At 34.8% G+C, this 10,935-nt stretch overlaps 1 long non-coding RNA gene and 1 pseudogene across 1 annotated transcript; one reads left to right on the top strand and one right to left on the bottom strand.

Moving 5' to 3' along the window:
- Window positions 1-2,885: 2,885 nt before the first annotated feature.
- Window positions 2,886-3,596, bottom strand: LOC133725219 (uncharacterized). The gene is made up of 3 exons (XR_009854318.1): window positions 3,489-3,596; window positions 3,331-3,402; window positions 2,886-2,974 (listed from the first exon to the last, which is right to left on the bottom strand). It is a non-coding gene; the product is annotated as an uncharacterized LOC133725219 (long non-coding RNA).
- Window positions 3,597-5,887: 2,291 nt separating this feature from the next.
- Window positions 5,888-8,425, top strand: LOC133741361 (delta-1-pyrroline-5-carboxylate synthase-like; annotated as a pseudogene).
- Window positions 8,426-10,935: the final 2,510 nt, after the last annotated feature.

The raw sequence follows: 10,935 nt of genomic DNA, 5'->3' as shown, positions 1-10,935 counted from the left end.
ATACAACAGAACTTGTTTACAAACTGTTGTTGGAAAGCTTAGTCAGACAACATTTTTTTGAATTTCACTGTCATCTGATTTCTATTCACACTTCAGTTGTAGAGTATGGTCGTTGTGTGACTTAGTTTTGGACAACATAGTTCAATTTTTACAGTTGTGTGATTGTAAATGAGAAGACATAATTTTTGTAAAACCATTGTGTGATATATAAAAATACGTTCTATAGATACCCAAATTGATTGCCATTTATTAAAATCGGTTGTATGATCATTTTCATTTCCTGAATTTTGTGCATTATTAATGCTCAGTTTTACCTAATGAACATTGATCAATTGGAAACAAAACTGATTGCAAACATCAAATGATTAATCGAACTCATACTATAAACTTCAAATGTAAAAAATGAGCATTTCCCAATCATCCAAACCAACATTAAAAGAACAAAAACATTCTAACCTAAGCATTCTAACCACAGGGGTCTTCACAATTGATTTTACATTCAACTTTTTGAGGTGTGTGTAGCATTGCCCACACCCAACAAACATGACCGGAGCTCCAAATATGTAAACCATGGAAAACGCAGCTCCAACCTACACAATACATTGATCCAGTTATTCATCATTTCAGTTATATATAATCCAAGCAATAAAAGAAGGCATAAACTAATATCCAAAACTATTTACAGTTTACTTACCTCATCGTCTATAGTATCAAACAGTAACTAAGAAAAGTAAATCTTGTTATTTTCTTCAATGCTATATTTAATCTGCCACCAAACCTGCACTTAAGATAAAATCTGTAATTAAGCCTGAATGTGCTTTCAAATTAACAAGAAAATTAGTAATTATGCCTCAGCTTTTACAAAGCAGTATCAATGATCAGAAACAAGTCTCACCTTGCTGCTCATATACATTATCTAGTTCATACATCATATTAACTTGGGCACATAACACAAGAAAACTAAAGCATTTGATGTTGATGCATGAGACCAAATCTATCTACCTGTGCATTAAAAAAAAAAGTCATATATTAACTTAGAAAGCAGGACAAGGTCTGTGCTGCACAATGTGGCTCCATGCAACATGAATCATCACAGGAAGCATTAAGCATATGAAAAATGCTTAAGAAAATGAGAAAGACATAAACCTGCTATCAACTCTGGAGCCTACAAGGGACTGCCAAAATAATAACCCTGAATCTTATAAACTTATCTTTATCTATTGACCTACAGGCATAAAGAAATTACGTTACTTTGGCTACAATTGAAAATCAACAAATCTAAAACATAAAGCCAATTGTCAATAAGTTCTAGCCTTCTTTTGTGTTTATGTATTGGGGTTGAACAACTTTATCCAATTGTCAATAAGTTCTAGCCTTCATTACACTTCACAATGACACAAACCTAACTTTTCCATTTCAAATTTGAAAACGGAGCATAGAACAATTTAATGGCAAGCTAACAGCAGAAGTAATCAAATAGATTCCTAAGGAAAATAACCTGGAAGGTCCTCTTGCCGTCATCAACCAAGGCCTTGAGCTGATGAAGCAGCTGCTGCACCATCTAACATCAATTAAAATTATTTCTATCAAAATTCCTACACAGACAAAAGAACTCAATCAGATGAAATTGATGCGTCTTCTTAGGCAGTTAGGAATTGGAATTGGAATTATACAAACCTAGGCATGCATAAGAAAAGATTCTGTATAATTACTATTTTTTATACAACACTTACATGTCTTATAAGTAAAAACCTTCAATTGCCTGAAGAAAAAATCCGGTAGATATATATAAGCGCATGCACAGCTTTGATTTAACACTTACACATTATCGAAAAGATAAGCTTTTCCATTCCTGCAGCGAAAAGACTGGAACAAAAGAAAATCATGGTGGTAGAATGTTTCCGTCATTGCTTATATCAAACATGACCAGTAAAAAGAGCATAGAATAATGTCTATCAGCAAGAAGTAGAAATATGTAAAATGAAAATAAAATTATTAGAAAATCAAAGAGATAAGACCCGTGCCTCTCTTATGGGGTGGATAATTAGAACATGTGCAACTTGGACCAAATTTTAGCATGAATTACAGATAATGCACTATTTTTAGCTAGTTATTCCTTCATGTGTAATTTTGTAATTAAATAATCTCATAGTAGTAGTTTTCCTACCTTACTGCACAATTTCTTTTTTACTTGATGCATAAGACCTGTGATACAACAAAGTCCAATAAACATTTCAACCGTCCAATATCGACATTGAGCCAATTAAAATCTGCAAATACAAAAACAAAATTTATAAGAAACATAAACATTATCATTATGTGTCATTTATAATATAATTAATGACAGGAAATCCAATTAGTTTCATACATTGTATGAGCCCTCTTTGGCTTATGTTTGTATTGAGTTGAAGAGTCATCAATAGATTGTATGTATATATACCTTGAAGTCTTGGGTAATTTCACGAATAAGCCGGCCTCTAGAATGGCAACTTCCTGATCAGGACAATTATTTTGTTCTTTTATTTTGGATGATTATAGAAAAAGGATTAGATGCTCTTCTATGTTAAGAAGAATATAATACTAAATCAAGAAGAAAGCAAAAGGAATATTGATAGATAATAAGCATTGCATTTCGATCAACACTGTCAAAACTCAACTTATATATCCTTCTCCTTCTTCTCCACCTATAATTGAGCAAGTTAATTATATGCATGCTTGAAGATTAAGGGAAGTAAATGCCCATGTTGTTGATACCATATATTTGTTGTGAGAAAACATGTTTTTGTCCTTGGACAAAAGCATAAATTAAAATCAAAGAAATTTAACCTAATTGTTTTGGTCTATCAATAGAAACAATTTATGAATCCCAAGGCCTACATGTCTGATCTTTCCCTTCTTCCATAGTTCCATATTTAATCCCGTTTGTTCGCTGCTGCATTATAATATCAATGTGCAGCTACTTGGCTCTGACTCTCTGACCAAGAAAAACATGAACATGTTAAAAAATTAAACAAATCGATGCAATCTTGAATTTTAGTTGGTGTATATATATATATACTCCTAAATATCTCTTTTTTCACCAAACTTCTATTTGTGATAGTTATGGATTTCACTGCACAAACACAATTCATTGCCAAATAAGCAATTACACCAACAAAGAAACCCACAATTGAAACCAAGACACTGGAAACTTAAACTACTTAAAAAGAAACAATCAATCAACTCCCTATTACAAAACAATAATCATATTACCAATCAACATAAACAAAAGAATCGCAACCCATATAACAAACACAACCCAGAATTGCAAATTCACATGCAGCTACAAACCTTGGTGGCGAGCTGCTTCCTTGAAGCCTTTCCTCATGTTGACTTACAAGTAGTTTGCTTAGTACAGGTCATCTGAAACACATAATCAAATTCGCTTTAACATAGATCATCAACAAATTATAAGTTCAAGCCATATCAAGAACAGATCTGAACCATACCACAATAAACAATTACGGAAACGCTCAATAACCCAGTATTCTCCCTCACCCTCACCTCACACCCCTCTATCACAACATCGTCCTCCTCACACCTCCTTCTCTTTAGTCATAACACTACAACAAAAGTCCTCATTTCCGACGAAAATTTCCAACAGCACAGAATTGCCCTCGCAAAAACACTCCTTTTTCGACCACAAAAAATGGTCGTCGGAAATGTTCTGTCAAAATATATTTTATTTCTGAGGGACAATATGTTGTAGGAAAAGCGTTCCAATTTCGTCGGAAAAACAAAAAAAATTGGCAGGACCTTTTGGCGCCAGTATTATTTTCGACAAGATTTTGTGTCGTCGGTAATGATAGACCTATTTCCGAGAGGCAGTTGACTTTGTCGGAAATGATTTCTTAATTTCGAGGGCAACAAAGTACCCTCGGTAATGAACAAAGTATTTCCGACGGCTAGTGACCCTTGAAAATATTTCTCTAAATTGTATTATTTTTATAAAAATATTATGTCAAAGAGGAGAATTGAGCATAGGATCTCTAACTTTTCAAAATTAATTTTACCATTTTTCCACAGGTCACTTGATGACATATTATTAGTTTAATATTGTAATTGATGCATTATATGTTAAAGACAAAACAATTTTATTATATATTGGTTATAAGGTAAGATCGGATAAATCTCATAATATTATATATATATATTATAAGTCTCATAGTTATATATACATAATACATATGTGTTTTGGATTTATATAAGACTTGATCGATCAATCATGCTAATTGGGAGGTTCCGCCCTAACCCAATATATTATTAGTTGCGGAAGTAGATAAGAGATCATCTATGGTAAATCACGATTATGTTAATTGGGAGATTCCGCGCTAACTGGAATGCTTACTAGGAGATTCCGCTCTATTTAAATAAGAGATCATGCTAACTAGGAGATTCCGCCCTAAAACCCTAAACCTTAATAGTAAATCATGATTATGACTACATGAACAATCATCAATTGTGCTGGAAACTTGTATAAGTGATCTACTCATGAAGACCTAAAATTGAATAGTGGAGATGTCGATATATGTAATCAAAAATTGGGTCTCACAAGAGATCTCTTAAAATGACCAAAAAAAATATCCGTTAGTGAAAGACTCCTACACACACACACACAATTCATTGTCGATTGATCATGTGTGCTTGTCCAGTACTATTCATTATCGATCACATACATACTACATATATAGTACGACTGTCCGTCCACACATATATGCATTCTATACAGTAGACATTGATTGATCGTATACAATTATATAGAATACACTACTCGAGAAAACCCTAAATTTTTTGTTCCCCAAACACATGATTAGAGACAAAAAAAAGGCTTAGTTTGACGATCACTGCTCTTTGATTTCCCTATACGAACCTCCAAACACCAATACCTGCCAGCAATAGTGTCTTTGTCATGCAACACTTCTCATCGACGTCGCCTCTCTTAGTTTTTCTTCTCCTCATTTAGTACCCTAAATCTGAAATTAGGGTTTTCAATCTTGCAGAATTTCAATCTTTTTTTAGTTTTCATAATGTTAATCTTTGTTTGTTGATGTCGTAGTAAGGTTAGAGGCTCGGCTAGAAGGCAATTGCATTGCTGACTGCTACTAAGAATTTAAGAGAACTTTTTTTAAAAATTGGGATTCTAGAACATCTTTTATATGAAAAGAGTTTAGTGTATTTAGGGTATTATGATTCTTTTATTTTAATTATTTTATCTATTAAAACTAAAGTGCTTGTTAGCCAAAACATAAATTTTTACGTAAATACCCCTTATACATGTACTTTAAAAACCACGTTAATGACAAAGGATAAACACGTAAAATTACAAATAATAAAAAATATAAAAATAAAGATATATTTTGACCTTTTTATTAGGGAAAATTCTACAGTGTGTTAACGTATGACATGCATACAATTGTCTTAAAAGTGGTAAAATGAGTCCTCAAAATAATAATATTAGTCCTTAAAGTGGTAACATGAGTCCTTAAAGTGGTAAATTTTCTTAGTTACCACATTAGTCCTCAAAATAGTAATATTAGTCCTCAAAGTGGTAACATGAGTCCTTAAAGTGGTAAATTTTCTTAATTTACCATATGAGTCCTCAAGATAGTAATATTAGTCCTCAAAGTGGTAACATGAGTCCTTAAAGTGATAAAAATAGTTTATGCATAAGAAATGTTAACATACCATAGTTTTACCCTTTTATTAGAGGTAATTTCTTTTTGATAAATTTTATTAAAGTTAATGAGGATAGAAGGATAGAAATCTCACTCGGCGTTCTAGAAGAGGATCTGCGAGGCCGCTAGACGGCGACTAAGCACTAGCACCCCCCCTAGGCGATGGAGGAAATCGTTCTGGGTTTCGGCAGTCTGGGCGCTGGGCGTCGATCTATAATATTTTTAACCCAGACATATCTCTTCTCTCCTCCAATCTGTCCCTCTCTCTCTCTCCCCTTCGATCGGTGAAAACTCGGAAGTAAGTCTCTCTTTCTTTTTCTCAAACCTCTGGTGTCTGCCAGAGTTTCTATTCATTTAATCATTTATAACTATATGTTGATTATCTTGAATATTTTGGCCATTATATTCTGGGTCTTTTCAAATTGAATGAATATATGTTGAACTGTTTTCCAAGAGGAAGCAAGATTAGGGAACAAAGAAAAAATCAAACTCTGTAATTAGGGTTTTAGAGAGACACAGTAATATGGACCATTGTCTTCGTCCCAGACAGAGGGAGTTCTTCATTGGCTTCACAAAGGGCCAGGTTTGTATAAAGTTCTCTCCTTTTTTTTCTTGTATTGCGTTAAATTTGATTCCTTTATCTTTATAGCTATCTGGGTTTTATTGGGATTGTTTGATATTTGCATTCATTGAAAATTTGGGCATTGTTGGCTATCTGGGTGTGGTTCTTTGTATGGTGTATGATCATTCAATTGAAATTTTTATATGAGAGTTTGAAATGTTCTCTATTTAAGAGAACATTCATAAATTGACAATTTTCAAACAGTTGCAACTCTGCTAATCTCCAAAAGCCAGCTGAACTGGATGGGAAGGCACGTGCAGCTGTTGGACAGCCTGATCTGATGGCTCTCTTGAAGTCCGTGTGTAGTGAGGTGAGTGCATGCAATGATCTTCTCTTAAGTAGTTCTTAGGACAAAACTAATTTGTTGTATTCTAAAAGGCTCAGGTTTTTGCTTCTTTGTTATATTTCCTTGCAGGATGTGACACAAGCTCAATGTCTTGTCACAGAAAGTGACTTTAGGGGTAAAGATTTTCAAAGGCAGCTGAAAGAAACAGTCGATCACTTGCTGTCTTTAAAGACTATACCTATATTCAATGAAAATGATGCAGTTAGTACCAGAACAGATTTATGTGAGGTATATACCACTCTTCTATACATGAATCAGAAATTGATTATGAAGCTTTGGCTAGTCTGGTGATTCCGACATAACAGACGAATTATATGTTCGCTACACTTTGCCAACCCTTGATTCCATTCTAAAAACTCGGAAATGTATATGTTTCCGCTTAATAGGTAGTGTGCACTAATTCCACAGTCATGACCACTTTTGCAGGATTCTTCTGGTATATTTTGGGACAATGACAGTTTGGCAGCTATACTAGCTAAGGAGCAAAAGGCTGATCTTCTTATCCTTATGAGTGATGTGGAGGGTCTCTACAGTGGGCCTCCCAAGTGACACAAATTCAGAGCTCATTCATTCATACATACATAAAGGAGAGGCATCAAGGCGGAGTCACTTGTGGAGTAAAATCAAGAGTGGGACGAGGGGAATGGCTGCGAAAGTAAAGGCTGCTGTTGATGCAGCTTCTGCTGGCATCCCTGTTGTCGTCACCAGGTGTTCTTCAAGACTTGGTTTGTGTCATCATTTTATGAAATTTTGTTAGAAAACTAGTGCAATATTAATATGACTATATCAATAGTCTTTTAGACAATGACAAACCTGCATGCCATAATGGAATTCAATTTCTGATATTGAGATTGTATATTGGGACTTCTCTTTATTTGTCTTCACCATAATGAACAGATGGAGATAATGGACAAATTGGTGAGGGAGTCCGGAGAAGCAGTACTTGCCAAGAATTTTGTCAAAATTTGGCAAAAAGTTTTAAGTGAGTTTTCATTTTATGGTCTGAAGTCACTATTAAGTTCATAGTTATGTTGAATTTTTTATTCTGATGATTGTTTTTCTGTTCTCTAAGTGCTGATTTAGCTTGGTGAAGCTGATGATTGGGAAATATATCAAAAAGTGATTGGTGGGCCTAGTCACGGTCGTGTACGTACTTGGTTTAGGTGCTGGGGTGAAACTAAAAGATTACACTTCACCTAACCAAACTTGTAATAAGCCTACATGTTTGGAACAAAAAGAAGATTATGAAAGAGTGAAAGGCCAAGTTGAATCTCTGACAGATAAATTGGACAAGGGACTCAAATTGTTCAAAGTTTGCTGCCTAATACCTCAGACAATTCTAAAGCAAGAAACTCACATTCTGTGGTACTATTTCTATCTTTAAAATATTTGTATATGTTGCTATTGTTCATGCTATTTACTGCATGTTTTAGCTCTTACTTATTTTGCATTCTAACTTCTTTGTTTTTCTTTTACAATAGGACAATATTGCAACAGATTCAAGTGCACACCATGATCAAGATGTTGCTGATGAATATGATGCAAACTCTAATGAGGACTTTTGTTAGATATATTGTTAGTTTCCTTGCTTAAGAAATGATTATATTATAAAGACCAAATTTTGAATATTTATCTTTGTTTTAACATATGTATGAAGGATTAACTATGTTTCTTCTAAGCAATTGTTTTTATGAAGATTTAATTGTCTCCTTGTATGTTTAATAAAAAAATTATCTTTATTCATCTACCTCTTCCAATTAGGTTAGTTGACAATTAAATTGAGTGGGAGGGAAAAAAAAATTGCTGACAAATTTCAACGAATAAATCTAGTGGAAAAACATTTCCGACCACAATATCATTCTCGAAAATGTTAGATTATATTTTTCCGACAGGAAATATCAATTTCCGAGAAAAATATGACCCTCGAAACTTATTCATTTTCGATGCCAAATAGTCGTCGGAATTAAATATTCTTATCGGAAATAGTTTTTTCCGACCACTACTATTCATCAGAAATAAGTCCTTGGAAAAAAATGGATTGGCTAGCAACCAATTTTTTCCTACAAGCAACAAATTATTTCCAACAAACATCTTTTGTCAGAAATACTATTTGTCGTCGATGAGGAGTAACAATTTCCGACCACAGAAAAATTATTTATGACCACATCTGGCTGTCGGAAATATATCTTTTTCTGAGGGTTGGTTGGAAAAAGACTATTTCTGATGGTATTTTTTCCGAGGACCACCGAGGGCACCTTGCGGTCGGAAATAGATTTTTCCGACGGGGAAAGTGGCTTTTCCGACCAAATCGCACCCTTAGAAATGACTATAATTGTTGTGGTGTAACAAGCCTCCGCTTCTCTCTCTCCTCCGTGTTCGCGAACGGCGGCTTCCGCTGGTTGTTGCGATAGTCGCTGAGATCGGCTTCAAAGCCTCTCTTCTTCCCAATACCTTGAACTAGCAAATCGAAGAACCTCTTTTTTTTTTTTTTTTCTTTTTTTCAGTATGAAGAACCCTAATCTCAAGTCGAGATACTGGAGAAAGGAGAATTACACACCTCTTAAAGTTTGAAAATCGGAAATCGAAGAAAAGAGAGGGTTAGGGGTTGCAACTCAGAGAATCGCAGAGAGGGAAGTGAAATGAGAGAGAGGGGAAGTGTGGAAGTTTGTTAGCTGAAAACTCTCTAAGGCCAAAGTGGGAGTGGGAGTGAGAGATAGAAGGCTCGGGATTTTGCTCGAAGCGAAGAAAGGCTCGGGGTTTTGCTCTTAGACTTGAAAAAGTGAGTGTAATGGTGCCCTCGAGTTGTATAAGGCACCACACATTAATTTTTTTTTTTTAATTACTCAGACAACATACAGAGTTATATATGTTGTTGAAGTGTAGCAAAGCTGAGGGAACAAAGATGGAAATTTCCCGCATGTGCAATCAAAATTTCAGTTTTGGCGCTGAGGTTAGACATTTCTCAATCACACAACAGAAATAGTTCATTGTGTTGTAGGAACTTGCAAGCATAACAAACCATTGAAGCCAAATTTACTCGTTTTGGTGAGAGAATGAATGCCATTTTGGAGACTTCTCCAAATTTTGCCACTCACTTGCACAACGGCACATTAAAAACCATTGTATGATGATTTGCGAGTACACTCCTACAACACAAGTAACTAAACTGTTGTACAATTTAGTGGCATCTAGGATACAATTTGGAGCCAAATTTGAGTCCATCTAGGAGGGAAATCCGCCGAATTTTTTTTTTGATTCACACAACAGATTATTCTTGTAACCGTTGTGCAATGACCTTCTAAAAAAAATTCAGAATTTTAACCACCTTATACAACGTAAGTTTAGTAACCATGTTGTGTGATTCACTTTCCCATATCACACAACGAAATTTTTTTTTTCGTTGCGTAAAAAGTGTTGTATGTTAAGGTTATTGGCCTAGTGTGTATAAGTTGAAGACAAAATAAAATAAAAAATAAACAAAATAAAAAAAGGAAGAAATAGAAAAAAAAATGAAAAAATAGAAAGAAAAAAAAATGAAAAAATAGAAAAAAAAAATTTTAGTTTCTTTTGTCTTGAAATGACCATTTTAACCCTCAAAGTGGGTCCAATCGTCAGAGTTAACGTCCAATTTGGACGGAATAGTAGAAATTGGACATGGCTGATTGAAATTGGAAAGTTTGGGGGGTAAAAATTCAAAATTGAGAATAGAGGGGATGACATGATGACACCCCCAAACCTCAGGGGGGTAAACCAAAATTAATCCTAAAAGAAATAAGTCTCAAACGGGTCTTCCAAAAAAAACATGAGACAAAAGAGGATAACAAGGCCCAAAATAAAGCGAAGGAAAGAAAAACTCAACATGCCCAATCCAGGCGGCCCCACACACATCACCACCAGACTAACATTGAGGAAGAAACATCAGCTTTGGCCTTGTTGCTGAGAAGAAAAGAGCGCCAACATCGTAATCTGACGAGACCGATAACATAAAGGAGACACCAATGGCGGATTCAATCAAAAAACACGCAGCCAAATCCGATCCAGAATCAAAGAGTAGAAGCACATAACGCAAACCAACTCCATAAAGTAGACCATCCTCAGCCAAAACAAGAACCAGAAAAGGAGAGAGACATATGAGATCCACAAAGGGATCAAAGGGTTAAGGCACATACACCCAAAGAGTGTTCAATGCCTTATGGCACCACCGTAAACAGATTTATGTGCAATAGCGGGCAAATCCCGTTTAGAATAGAGTT

This window comes from Rosa rugosa, chromosome 1 (assembly GCF_958449725.1).
Source record: "Rosa rugosa chromosome 1, drRosRugo1.1, whole genome shotgun sequence".
NCBI classification, from domain to species: Eukaryota; Viridiplantae; Streptophyta; class Magnoliopsida; order Rosales; family Rosaceae; genus Rosa; species Rosa rugosa.
Note: the sequence above shows the minus strand (reverse complement) of the source record. Positions and strands in the feature narration are given on the sequence as shown.